We start from the raw sequence: 14,843 nt of genomic DNA on the forward strand, positions 1-14,843 counted from the left end.
ACGAGAACAAAAAGAGATGAGTTGGAATATACAGTAGTGTTCAAAATAATAGCAGTGTGTTCAAAAACATGAGTTAAGCACAAAATCTTTATAATAGTTTTTATTTCCATACACCGGGAACATTGCACACTGTTTTCTAATTCAAAACATGGAGAGAAATGTATATAATTGAACTACTTTACAGAAAATAACAAAAAATGAACATTAGGCTGTTCTAAAAAATAGTAGTGTCTGCGTTTGTCTTTACAAACTCACAATATGTACTCTTCTTTTTTTTGAAGATTTAGCATTCCTGTGAATCACTAACCTAATATTTAGTTGAATACCCACAGTTTTTAAGAACTGCGTCACATCTATGTTGCATAGAGTCAGCCAACTTCTGGCACCTGTCAATTGTTATTCCAGCCCAGGATGCTTTGATTACATCCCAAAATTTTTTGGCATTTGTTGACTTTGCCTCAGAAACAGCATTTTTTATGTCACCCCACAAGTGTTCTATTGCATTAAGGTCCGGGATTGGACTGGCCACTCCATAACCTTAATTTTGTTTGCCTGCAACCAAGATTTTGCTCATTTACTGGTGCGTTTAGGGTCATTGTCTTGTTGAAACACCCATTTCAAGGGCATATCCTCTTCAGGGTAAGGCAACACGTAAGGGTAAGGGTATCACGAGAAAGAAGACAGACATCAAGCAGGGACAAGGAGCAGCATGGCAGATGTGACAACCTACATGGTGAGCTGCAACATGTGCTACATGTTCACAGATCGACCAGAAGCTGAAACCAACTTCACCTGCCTGAAGTGTAGACTACTGGCTCTTTTAGAAGAAAAGGTGCGGGGACTGGAAGAAAGAATTGCGACATTAAAACTAATCAAGGAAAATGAAGACTTCCTGGACAGAACAGAAGCGTCACTACTGGTCACGGAAAGTGAAGGAAGCGTCAGAGAACCTCCAGAGGCAGACAAGTGGAGGCAAGTGACCAAAAGAAGCAAGAAGACCATGGAGACACCACCAACCACACAACTGAGAAACAGATTCCAAGGACTTGTGGAGGACGAAGATGGCACACCTAAGGATGAGGAACTACCAGCAAGCAAAAAAGAAAAGAGCACCCAGAAACACCCAGAAGCGACAAGAAAAAGGACAGCCAAGAAGGGAAGAAGAGTGGTGGTGCTTGGAGACTCACTACTGAGAGGAACAGAAGCAGCTATCTGCAGACAGGACATAACCGCAAGAGAAGTATGCTGCCTCCCAGGGGCGAAGATCAAGGATGTTACCGATAGGATACCGAAGCTCATCAGTTCCAAGGATGTCCACCCATTTCTTTTGATACATGTTGGCACCAATGACACGGCAAAGAAGGACCTACCGACAATCTGCAAGGACTTTGAAGCATTGGGGAAGAAAGTAAAAGAACTGGATGCGCAGGTAGTTTTTTCTTCTATCCTTCCAGTAGACGGGCATGGCGTCAGGAGATGGAACAGGATCCTTGATGTGAACAACTGGCTGAGACGATGGTGCAGACAACAAGGATTTGGATTCCTGGACCACGGTGTGAATTACCTCTATGACGGACTCCTTGCCAGAGACGGACTACACCTCAACAAACCCGGGAAACACACATTCGCCAGGAGACTCGCAACACTCATCAGGAGGGCGTTAAACTAGAAGAAGAGGGGATGGGAAGAAAAACGCAGAACACGAACATGCAACCAGAGAACATACTAATGAAAGATATGAAGTGCGACAAAGAAGGTCCAAGACAAGATACTTGGAAGGGAGGTAAGAAAATTTCTAATACAATCCACAGGGAGAAGATTGGAACAAAACAAAATCGTGTAAACTGCGTGCTAGCAAATGCCAGGAGCCTGATAAACAAGATGGATGAACTGGAAGCAGAAATATCTACAGGTAACTATGACATAGTGGGAATAACGGAGACATGGTTAGATGAAAGCTATGACTGGGCAGTTAACTTACAGGGTTACAGTCTGTTTAGAAGGGATCGAAGAAGTCGGAAAGGGGGTGGAGTCTGTCTATATGTAAAGACGTGTCTAAAGCCTACAATACGGGAGGATGTATGGGAGGGAAATGAGGAGGTCGAGTCCTTATGGGTGGAGATACATGGGGCAAAAAACAATAATAAAATTATCATAGGAGTCTGTTATAAACCACCAAATATAGCAGAAGCCACGGAAAGTCTATTAATGAGACAAATAGACGAAGTAGCAAAAAATAACGAGGTGATTATTATGGGGGACTTCAACTACTCCGATATAGACTGGGAAACCGAAAGCTGTACATCTCAGAAAGGAAACAGGTTTCTATCAATTATCAAAGACAATTATTTGTCACAACTTGTGCAGGAACCAACTAGAGGGACGGCCTCTAACATGTGTTAATTCATAGTTTTGATGCCTTCAGTGTGAATGTACAATTTTCAAAGTCATGAAAATACAGAAAAATCTTTAAATGAGAAGGTGTGTCCAAACTTTTGTTCTGTACTGTAGATATAGTAGTAAACACTAGAGATGAGCGTTGTTCTACTCGAACTGTTCGCCAATCTCAAATTCGAGCTGTTTTGGGCGGTGTTCGAGCCGTTCGGCGAACACGAACAATTTGAGAAAAATTCGGCTGTTCGAGGTTATGTTCGATAACTGTTCGTGCACCAAAATCATAACTGGATTTTTTCTCAGTAATGATGAAAATTAATGTTAATACGCAGTTTGAGTGTACAGCGGGGTGGGGGGAGGGGCAGGGGATGGATCTCTGCAGGAACAATGAAGATCTCCATTTTTTTTTCTCTTTCCCGCATTTGCAGTGGGGAGGTGCAATCTGTCAGCCTATCAGCAGCGCACACACGGAGCGAAGTGCTTTTTTTCACACAAGCAAGGGCATGTGTCATTGGCAGTGTATGTCACATGTCCTTGCCCTATAAGACCAAGCCATTTTCCCCGTCGCCACCATTTTCTCACTGCTGCAGCTGCGTGTTAGACGGCACCGCTGTTGCTGTGTGCGCTATACCTTGTTAATTTCAAGCCAATTTTCGCACAAATCTACAGATAGCTTGGGAGTAGGGAATAGTTGTGATTGCAGTCCTTTTAAGGACTAGGTTACAGCATTTCCTACGACTTTTATCAGGCAGGTCTGTGCTCTTAAATAGATAGATTGTGGGAGTAAAGACTAATTGTAATTGCAGTCCTTTTCAGGACTAGGTTACATCAGTTCCTATCAGTTTTTGCCAGGCAGGTCTGTGCCAGTGCTGTGCAAGTTTTTTTCACAGCATTTGGCTGAATCTAGCAAAGCTAATCCTTTTTGGCCTATTGCAGAGTGTGTTAGTCAGTGGAGTAGCCTATCTGTGTTGCAAGATATACCACCTGTGTATAGAATACCAATTTTTTTACTGCACCTAGTGAAGTAAAATCTTTTGGGCATAGCATCATTCTATTAGTCCATCTATACTGACCTCCATCAGGTTGCAAATTGAATATAATTTTTTTCTGCATCTAGCTCTGAAAAAATATTGGGCTTCTAGCTGTGTGTGGGACATGTTCTATTAATCCATCTATACAGACCTCCATCAGGTTGCAAACTGAATATATTTTTTTCTGCATCTACCTCTGAAAAAATATTGGGCTTCTAGCTGTGTGTGGGACTTGTTCTATTAATCCATCTATACAGACCTCCATCAGGTTGCAAACTGAATATATTTTTTTCTGCATCTAGCTCTGAAAAAATATTGGGCTTCTAGCTGTGTGTGGGACTTGTTCTATTAATCCATCTATACAGACCTCCATCAGGTTGCAAACTGAATATATTTTTTTCTGCATCTACCACTGAAAAAATATTGGGCTTCTAGCTGTGTGTGGGACTTGTTCTATTAATCCATCTATACTGACCTCCATCAGGTTGCAAACTGAATATATTTTTTTCTGCATCTACCTCTGAAAAAATATTGGGCTTCTAGCTGTGTGTGGGACTTGTTCTATTAATCCATCTATACAGACCTCCATCAGGTTGCAAACTGAATATATTTTTTTCTGCATCTACCTCTGAAAAAATATTGGGCTTCTAGCTGTGTGTGGGACTTGTTGTATTAGTCCATCTATACTGACCTCCATCAGGTTGCAAACTGAATATATTTTTTTCTGCATCTACCTCTGAAAAAATATTGGGCTTCTAGCTGTGTGTGGGACTTGTTCTATTAATCCATCTATACAGACCTCCATCAGGTTGCAAACTGAATATATTTTTTTCTGCATCTAGCTCTGAAAAAATATTGGGCTTCTAGCTGTGTGTGGGACTTGTTCTATTAATCCATCTATACAGACCTCCATCAGGTTGCAAACTGAATATATTTTTTTCTGCATCTACCTCTGAAAAAATATTGGGCTTCTAGCTGTGTGTGGGACTTGTTCTATTAATCCATCTATACTGACCTCCATCAGGTTGCAAACTGAATATATTTTTTTCTGCATCTACCTCTGAAAAAATATTGGGCTTCTAGCTGTGTGTGGGACTTGTTCTATTAATCCATCTATACAGACCTCCATCAGGTTGCACACTGAATATATTTTTTTCTGCATCTACCTCTGAAAAAATATTGGGCTTCTAGCTGTGTGTGGGACTTGTTGTATTAGTCCATCTATACTGACCTCCATCAGGTTGCAAACTGAATATATTTTTTTCTGCATCTACCTCTGAAAAAATATTGGGCTTCTAGCTGTGTGTGGGACTTGTTCTATTAATCCATCTATACAGACCTCCATCAGGTTGCAAACTGAATATATTTTTTTCTGCATCTAGCTCTGAAAAAATATTGGGCTTCTAGCTGTGTGTGGGACTTGTTCTATTAATCCATCTATACAGACCTCCATCAGGTTGCAAACTGAATATATTTTTTTCTGCATCTACCTCTGAAAAAATATTGGGCTTCTAGCTGTGTGTGGGACTTGTTCTATTAATCCATCTATACAGACCTCCATCAGGTTGCAAACTGAATATATTTTTTTCTGCATCTACCTCTGAAAAAATATTGGGCTTCTAGCTGTGTGTGGGACTTGTTGTATTAGTCCATCTATACAGACCTCCATCAGGTTGCAAACTGAATATATTTTTTTCTGCATCTACCTCTGAAAAAATATTGGGCTTCTAGCTGTGTGTGGGACTTGTTCTATTAATCCATCTATACAGACCTCCATCAGGTTGCAAACTGAATATATTTTTTTCTGCATCTACCTCTGAAAAAATATTGGGCTTCTAGCTGTGTGTGGGACTTGTTCTATTAATCCATCTATACAGACCTCCATCAGGTTGCAAACTGAATATATTTTTTTCTGCATCTACCTCTGAAAAAATATTGGGCTTCTAGCTGTGTGTGGGACTTGTTCTATTAATCCATCTATACAGACCTCCATCAGGTTGCAAACTGAATATATTTTTTTCTGCATCTACCTCTGAAAAAATATTGGGCTTCTAGCTGTGTGTGGGACTTGTTGTATTAGTCCATCTATACTGACCTCCATCAGGTTGCAAACTGAATATATTTTTTTCTGCATCTACCTCTGAAAAAATATTGGGCTTCTAGCTGTGTGTGGGACTTGTTCTATTAATCCATCTATACAGACCTCCATCAGGTTGCAAATTGAATATAATTTTTTTCTGCATCTAACCCAGCCAATAGTTTTGGCCTAATACCACAGTTTGGCCACTCAGCTCTGCTCGGTTTCCATCCATTGTTTTTTTGTGCAAACAACTCCAGAGTTGTGAATTAGTTAACCACCAAAATGAGTGGAAAAAGGCCTGCTGCTGGTGGAAAGGGGAATAGGCGTGTTGGGAAGGGGAAAAAAGGTTGTGTCCGTGGGGTAGGTGTTAAAGCAACAGTAACATCTGCAGAAGAAAGACCATCTTCCAGCCAAACTAAAATGTCTACTTCTTTTAGCGGACAATGTGATAAGATCCCTTTCTTACGGCCACGCCAATCGCTACAAATTCCAGATGAGGCACAAAAACAGCAGGTGCTTCAACGGATATCAAGTGCTCTTTTAAGTGGGCTCTCCTCCACATCAACTTCAACATCACAAATACTCCAGTCCTCAAAGGTGTCACCCCAATCGCACTTGCTTCCTCACAGCTCCCAAATCTCCAGCTGCCCGTCTGAGTATGAGGTAGAACAGATGGTTGAGTCTGCAGAGCTGTTTACTCATACTATAGCCTGGGAATCAGAGGTCGACTCCAGCGCTTCTGTGAATCCAGACGAGGAAATGATCTGCACTGATGCCCAGAATCTTTATGAGTCGGATCCAGGACCAGACGCAGAAGGTTCTGACCATAATGTAGACCCTCATTCCCAAACTGTAACTCCTGTTGGTGGAGACAATGAGGAAGACGATGATAAGACTCAAATACCTGATTGGAGCGACAACTTTAGTTTTTTGTCAGGGCAGGAACAGGTTGGCTCTGAGGACGACGGGTGTGATAACGCACAGGGTGATGATGATGAGGTTGGAGATCCCACTTACTGTCAACCCACAGTCAGCCAAGAGATGAAGTCAGCAGAGGAGGTGGAGGAAGATGCTAGTGACGACGAGGTCAGGTTGCGCCTTCCTGGACAGAGACGTAGTACTGGAAGCACGTCAACAACTGCATCCTCAAACACAACTCTGCCTCTCACCACAAGTCGTGGTGGCTCTTCAGGTCGCATGGGTGCTAAGCCTTGCATAGCCTGGGCATTTTTTCAGATCGATAAAGATGACCCAACTCGTGTTATCTGTAACATTTGTCAGCAAAAGCTAAGTAGAGGCCAAAAAATACATAGTTTGAGTACTTCATGCATGAACCGGCACATGGACATGAAGCATAAGTTGCAGTGGGAAGCTCAGTGTGCTACAATGCGGCCTAGCCGGCCGGGCCAACCACCGTCTGCCATATCTTGTGCATCCGCGGCCTCTTCATCCTCTGTGACTGGGGGGACAGCAGTCACACCTGTTTTGGGGCGCAGACCTGCCACCTCTTTACCCGCAACAGCCAGCGTGATTGGCAGGTCATCATTTTCTTTGGAGGTGGTAACACCAGCTGGTGTTGAGCGCTGTCCGACATCGATAGCACCACCTTTGGATCAAGGCAACCTAACATGTCCGCCTGCATCTTCCTCACAGACCGGCAGTTTGCCGGGGACACCCTTATCAACCCCGTCTAAGCACAATAGCCAGCCCTCGGTCCCTCAGATGTGGACAAGTAAAAGACCATTTCCTCCTAGCCATGAGAAAGCTAAGAGGTTGAATTTCACCATCTGCAAGCTCTTGGCTACAGAAATGCTGCCTTTCCGCCTGGTGGACACAGAGGATTTTCGAGACCTTATGTCCGTCGCAGTGCCCCAGTACCAGATGCCCAGTCGGCACTACTTCTCAAAGAATGGTGTGCTTGCGCTCCACCAGCATGTCGCACACAACATCACCGCTTCTTTGAGAAACTCTGTGTGTGACAGGGTGCATTTCACCACAGACACTTGGACGAGTAGGCATGGACAGGGGCGTTACATGTCGCTGACTGGGCACTGGGTAACTATGGTGACAGCAGGACAAGGGGCTGCTGTCCAAGTCTTGCCGTCCCCACGAGTTGTGCGTCAATCCTCTTTATGTCAAAGTTCCTCCACTGCTTCTGCCTCCTCAACCTCCTCTCGGTCTTCCACCTGCACCCAAAGCTTGTCTGGTCATGCCACAAGCTTTCTAACTGCGCAGAAGGGATCCTGCACACCTCCTTACTATGCTGGCAGTAGGGCTCAACGTCATCAGGCGGTTTTTACATTGAAATGTCTGGGAAATGTGAGTCACACAGCTGAGGAGTTGTGGTCAGCTCTGGAGAACCAATTTCATGAATGGTTGTCTCCACTGGACCTGAAACCAGGGAAGGCCGTGTACGACAATGCTGCAAACCTGGGTGCGGCCCTTCGCCGGGGCAATGTCACACACGTGCCTTGTATGGCTCACGTGTTGAACCTGGTTGTCCAGCAATTTTTAGCCCACTATCCCAGACTAGATGGCCTTCTGCAGAGGGCACGGTCGCTGTGTGCTCACTTCCGCCGTTCGCATCCCACAGCTCAGCGACTTACATCTCTACAGAAGTCGTTGGGCCTGCCACTTCACCGGCTAAAATGCGATGTGCCTACCCGGTGGAATTCAACTCTGCACATGTTGCAGCGACTGTGGCAGCACCGACAAGCCCTGGTGCAATACGTTCTGACGTATAGCCTGGGCCAACGAGATTCAGAGGTGGGGCAAATCACGCTGGAGGAGTGGTCTCAGATCAGGGACCTATGCACCCTTCTGCACAGTTTTGAAATGGCGACGAAGATGTTTAGTGCTGACGATGCCATTATCAGCATGACTATTCCGGTGATTTACATGCTGGAGCACATGTTAAACAGAATTCGGAGTCAGGTGGTGGCACAAGAGGAGGTGGAGGAAGTAGAGGAGGAGGAGTTGTATGCGGAAGGGCTAACATCTGCAAGGTCCAGACGGTCGGCAGCACCAAGGCGGCAGGCATGTGAGGGTGGGGGAGATGGTTTTACCAGGGCGCATGGTATCAGCCAAACTAGTGAGGAAGGTGCAGGAGCCCAGGAAGAAGTGGAGGACGAACTGATGGAAGACTCATTAGATAAGGGAGACCTTGATCACATTTCTGTTGTGCGAGGTTGGGGGGAGAGGACAGAGGAAGGAAGCATGATTGTTACCTCGCCACCAACACAACAGGGACTTGGTGCTCCTGGATGCGCAACACACATGAGTGCCTTCTTGCTGCACTACCTGCAACATGACCCTCGAATTGTGAGAATTAGAAATAATCCTGACTACTGGGTTGCCACACTGTTAGATCCCCGGTACAAAAGTAAATTTGCAGAAATTATTCCTGCCATAGAAAGGGATGCACGCATGCAGGAGTATCAGCAGAGACTGTTGCAGAATCTTACATGTGCTTTTCCACAAAATACCAGTGGTGCACGTAGTGAATCTCACAGTTCCAACTTGCCAACCGTGGGACCGTCAAGTGTTCAGCACTTAAACCGTAACAGAACCACAGTATCTGCTGGTAACATCAATTTTGCGGAATCATTTCACCACTTTTTTAGCCCATCCTTTGCAAGGCCACAGGAGACAAGAAGTCTGACACATAGTCAACGCCTAGAGACGGTGGTACAGGAGTATCTCCAAGTAAACATTGAAGCCACGACTGTGTCACTGGACCCTTGCTCTTTTTGGGCTTCCAATCTGGATAAATGGCCGGAGCTAGCCACTTACGCCTTGGAGATCTTGTCATGCCCCGCAGCCAGCGTTCTGTCTGAACGTGTGTTCAGTGCTGCTGGTGGTGTGCTGACAGATAAGCGCACGCGGCTCTCCACTGATAATGTAGACAGACTCACGTTCATAAAGATGAACAAATCATGGATCCGAAATGACTTTTCTACCCCTGTGTCATCCTGGGGAGAGTAAAAGCTTGATGATTGGTTAAAATCACCCTACCAACCGTTTTAAGCTTTCAAATTACTAATCATGTTTATCTGTATCTTGGCTGGAAAATAATTTGGGCTTTGTAGCAGTGTGCAGCACTGATCCTATTAGGCCATCTATACTAAAGCTTCACCAGATTTAAAATTAATAATAATTATTAGCTGCATCTAGCCCGGAAAATAATTTTGGGGCTCCGAGATGCGCAAGACACATAAGTGCCTTCTTGCTGCACTACCTGCAGCATGACCCTCATATTGTCAGAATTCGAAGTAATCATGACTACTGGGTTGCCACACTCTTAGATCCCCCAAACTTTTCGATCAACCTTTTCATTTTAATAAAGACCAAAAAAATGGTCATTTTTGAAATTATAAGCATTAGCAGGTTGTTAGAAACTGAAATCAAACAGTTTTCAACTCAAAACTTTATTCTAGGTGATGTTACATTTTCACATAGGACCCCTTGTTCGAAAAGAGCTTCTGAACTCTCTCGTCCATTGAATTTGTCAGGTTTTGGATGGTTTCTGCTTCAATTGTTTTGCATGAGGACAGAATACCCTCCCAGAGCTGTTGCTTAGATGTGAACTGCCTCCCGCCATCATAGACACTCCTTTTAATGATGCTCCAAAGGTTCTGAATGGGGTAGAGGTCAGGGGAGCATGGGGGTCACACCATAAGTTTGTCCCCTTTTATGCCCATATCAGCCAGAGATGCAGATGTTTTATGTGCAGCATGAGATGGTGCATTATCATGCAGAAAAATGATCTTGCTGTGAAATACACGGTTCTTCTTCTTGAACCATGGCAGGAAGTGCTGTTTGAGAAAATCCACATACATTATGGAGTTCATCTTTAGCGCCTTCAGGGATCCTAAAGGGGCCGACAATCTCTCTCCCCATGATTCCAGCCCAAAACATTACTCCACCTCCTCCTTGTTGGCGCTGTAGCCATGTTTGCGTGGGGTGTCCATCAACCAGCCATCCTCCACTCCATCCATCTGGACAATCGAGCGCTGCACGGCACTCATCCGTGAACAAAACAGTTTTGAAATCAGTCTTCATGTAATGTTTGGCCCACTGGAGCCGTTTCTGCTTGTGTGAAGTGGATAGAGGAGGTCGACAGGATGGCGTATGTACAGCTGCAAACCTCTGAAGGACCCTGCATCTTGTTGTTCGGGGGACGTTGGAGGCACAAGCAGCTTCAAAAACTTGTCTGCTGCTATGACAAGGCTTTTTTGCCGCTGCTCTTTCAACCTGACGTAATTGCCTGTAGGAAAGAGTCCTCAATTTGCCCTTATCAGCACGCACATGTGTGTACTGTGAATCAGCTACATACTTCTTGATTGCCAAGACACTTCATCCTGATCATCGCACAATGTTGATTGTAGTCATGCCTTGACCTAAACACTCCACAATTTGTTGCTTCTCAGCAGCCAACACATCCTTTTTCTTTCCCATTTTGGCAGAAAATGTAAGCTGCTTAATAATGTGAGACAGCCTTCTTAAGTAGTCTTGCCTTTCATTGGACACACCTGCCAAACTAATTAGCACAGGTGTCTGCAATTGCTTACAGTGATATAAAGAGCCCTGACACACATCACCATCAATGAGTTTAACTGACAAACAAACAAATTCTTCCCTTATCACTCCTAAACACTTTTTGCATAATAATTTGGAACACAGTGTACATGTGCTTTTCCACAAAACACCAGTGGTTCACGTAGTGAATCTTACAGTTCTAACTTGCCAACCGTGGTCTGTATGGAGTTGTTCAATAAAGGGCCCAAAATTAAGATAACATAGATGGGAGAGGTCTCTATGAATAGGAATTCCTAAGTATTTGATACCCTGTGAGGGCCAGGCAAAGGGAAAGTTGGACTGGATGGAATCCTATATGGATTTGGGGAGGGAGACATCGAGGGCCTCAGACTTCGCTGCATTGATTTTAAAATTTGACCATGTAACAAAGTGATCTATTTCAGCCATAACAGCATGGATGGATATATGTGATTGAGTGATATATACTAGGACATCATCAGCAAATAGAGAGCACTTGTACTCGGTGCCTCCCACCTCAATCCACCTAATATTGGGGTTATGGCGAATTGATGAGAGCAGGTGCTCCGTCACTAGGATGTATAAGAGAGGGGACAGAGGACATCCCTGCCTTGTCCCATTGGTGATTGTGAAAGGTGATGAAAATGTTCTGATGCACCCCCTGGGCCTTGGGACACCCGGAGCCGGACCCTTTTTGGTGGATGCTGGTGGTTGTAGTCTTCGTGGCGGCGACCCGGTTCCGTGGCTCAGGGTGGTCAAACCAATGGCGGAACTATTTATGTGGTTTTGATGTTTAAATGTCCGACTACGCCACCCGTGGATTGCGGTCAGAGTGAACCGCCGCTGCAGGGCAGACCGCTGAGGCTGGTGTTGTGGGTGCAGCAGAGCGTAGCATAACTCCCCACGGGAGGAGTATAGCCTCAGGGCAGTGTATGCGGAGGATGGGGGTGATGGTGCAGGGCAGCAGCAGTAACGACACGGAGTCAGTGATGCAGTCCAGGGCCTTTACTCACAGTTCTTATTATCCAGACCACGTCTGCAGGTAACGGCTGCCCACGTCGTACTGTGCTCACCAGGTGAGGGGCTCAGACAACTCCCAGATAACTTTGGAGCGCTTCACAGGACCCCCTTTGTGTGTCCTTTGTCTGGCCTTTCTTACCAACCCTTCTGTCCGGCTGCCTCGGGCCTCCTCTTGGTAAACTTGGCGCCAGTTTCCCTGACCCTATGTGGTGCCTTCCTAGCGGGTGTAGCGAGGGGCTGCGCCACATAAAATGTCACAGCCTCCGGTTTCTAGCTGAGGGTCGTTTCCTGCCTCCACTAGTTTCGGGGACCGGTCTCCCCCTTTGGCCTGACCCCTCCACGCAGGTGGATTCGGGCGTGCGGTGGCGACTCGCCCGTCCGCACCCCTGGGATCCCTTCATTCCTCATTCCTGGAGCCTTCTCCGCTCCTCTTCCTTCCTTCTCCCTCTTCCAGGCCTGGGCCTCTGTTACTAGGCCCGCCTCCGGAGCAGAGCTCATGCAGAGCCCCTGCTCCCTGCCACTTCTGCTCAGATTTCTCTGCACTGAACTAAGATGGTGCCCACCTTTTATACTCCCTTCTCAATGCACCCAGGAATTGCTTCCTCCCTGCTCCTGCACAACAGGGTTCCCCTTCCTCAGTGTTCCCTCGCCCCACTCCAGCCAGGGACAGGGACTGTCATGCCCATCTCAGAGGCATATTGGTCGCCCTGCCCCACGGCAATGTGGTGTAATGCATGCAGGTGTCGGGTCCTGATCCACACTCCATCCTTACCTGAAAGTGAGATATCACACCTCTGGGTGAGGTGCAATACCTCTGTAGCAACCGAGCCCTCAGGGTGCTACAGTTCCATTTATCTTCAGCCTAGGTGACGTATTGTGATACAGGGCCGTGATTTTGGCTATAAAAAGGTCCCCTAGACCCCTACCCCAAGCTTTTTAAGAGAATCATATATGGCGTGCCAGGAGACTCTATGGAATGCTTTCTCAGCATCCAACGAGAGTATCTAATTACAAATTTTTAACTGCATCTAGCCCAGGAAATACTTTGTGCCTAGTAGCAGTGTCTGCTAGTCAGCGGATTATCCCGGCTGTTAAGCAAGCTACACCACCTGTAGTTTAGACACTTAATTTTTTCAAAGGAAATGCTTCGGGACCATGGGATACTCAGTGAAGAGCATCAGGAGGCACCCCAAGGCATAGGGGCTGGGACTGGCAGTAGGATGCCTTGCGGTGGACAGCCGAGCTCGAGCCTTATAAAAGCTTTTTAACTGCAGCAGCTTTAGTGGACGCTACTGGAGCTGGAATTACGTGGCTGCTGGCATGAGACTTGCCCTCCAATAGATCCTTGTAAATGGATTTAAAGTGTATTCATTCAAATTAGAGAGACAATTTAAATTAAAAAGCTTAGAGCTGCCTCCACCACAGCGGGGCTCGCTCGACCCACCAGCGGACAGGCACCAGTATTGGGAGAGGGGGGCTGGCCATCAGGGTTCACCGCGGCTCTGGCACAAACCCGGCGACACGGAGGTGGCACGGGCAGGAGCGGACTGGCCGTGTCGGCTTCTCACTTTTTGGATTTTAGAAGGGCATGACATGCCTATATCTGTGTCTCCCCCTCCTTTTACTCCTCCACCTCTTTTATTTTCGCATGACTATATGTACTTGTCACTTTTCCATGTGTTAGTTGTGTCTTCTGAGCAGTTTGTCAGCTTTTGGACACCTTTGAAGGTGTTTTCTATGTGTTTCTATGTGTTTTTGTTTGCCTGCCATTGGTTTTAACGGTGTTCGAAGGTGTTCGACGAACAGTTCGACGAACAGTTCGGCGAACACACGGGTGTTCGACGAACCGAACCGAACTCGAACACTACGGGGGTGGCTCAACACTAGTAAACACCCCTTTTATATGCTAGTTATGAAATCTTTGTTTACATCCTGACATTTTAAACCACTGACTATCCATTGTCTATAGAGCTGTTAGATACTTCACAAGTATCTGGTGTTGAGATGGTGGTACAAATTTGGACACATTTAGTATTTAGTCAGTATTTTACATCAGTATTTGTAACCAAAACCATGAGTGGAACAATCATTATTATTATAGCGCCATTTATTCCATGACGCTTTACATGTGAAAAAAGGGGGTGTACATAGCAAATACAGTTACAATAATCTTGAACAAAACGAGTTAGCGACTGGTACCAAAGGAGAGAGGTCCCTGCTCGCGAGGGCTCACAATCTACAAGGGATGGGTGAGGATACAGTAGGTGTGGGTAGAGCTGGTTTTCCAGCGGTATGTGTCACGGGTGTATCAGAGGTGACAGACAGTCGCCCTGCAGTTGGTTGCAGTAGATCTCTATGTTTGGCATTACAGACATCTTCTAAGATGAGAGGCTGTCTCTAGGACCTAACGGTTACCTCCCTCTGGTAATTAGCTCCCTGGCCTGAGTGTATATATACTTGGTGTCAGGGCTGCCACCAGGAATTTCAGGGGCCCCAAACTGGCAAAATTTTTGGGCCCCCTTGAAACTCCGCCCAGGCTCCACCTCCATCCCTTAAACCTTTTACAGTCCCACCGCCCACTCTTAGAAAAACTCCACTTCTGCACCCTGTCATCACCAATCGCACATTACCAGTTCCTAGTGAACACCAGATCACATACGTAACCAGCAGCTTTTGTTTAGGCCAAAAGATTTTTAAAGCCGCCACCACGATAAGGTAGACTCTTCTGGCCGGGCCCTACTCTAACCTATCAAATTTTTCTT

The sequence above is a fragment of the Phyllobates terribilis genome, unplaced genomic scaffold (assembly GCF_046119375.1).
Source record: "Phyllobates terribilis strain yellow unplaced genomic scaffold, ASM4611937v1 Scaffold_1__5_contigs__length_1240528914, whole genome shotgun sequence".
Lineage (NCBI taxonomy): Eukaryota > Metazoa > Chordata > Amphibia > Anura > Dendrobatidae > Phyllobates > Phyllobates terribilis.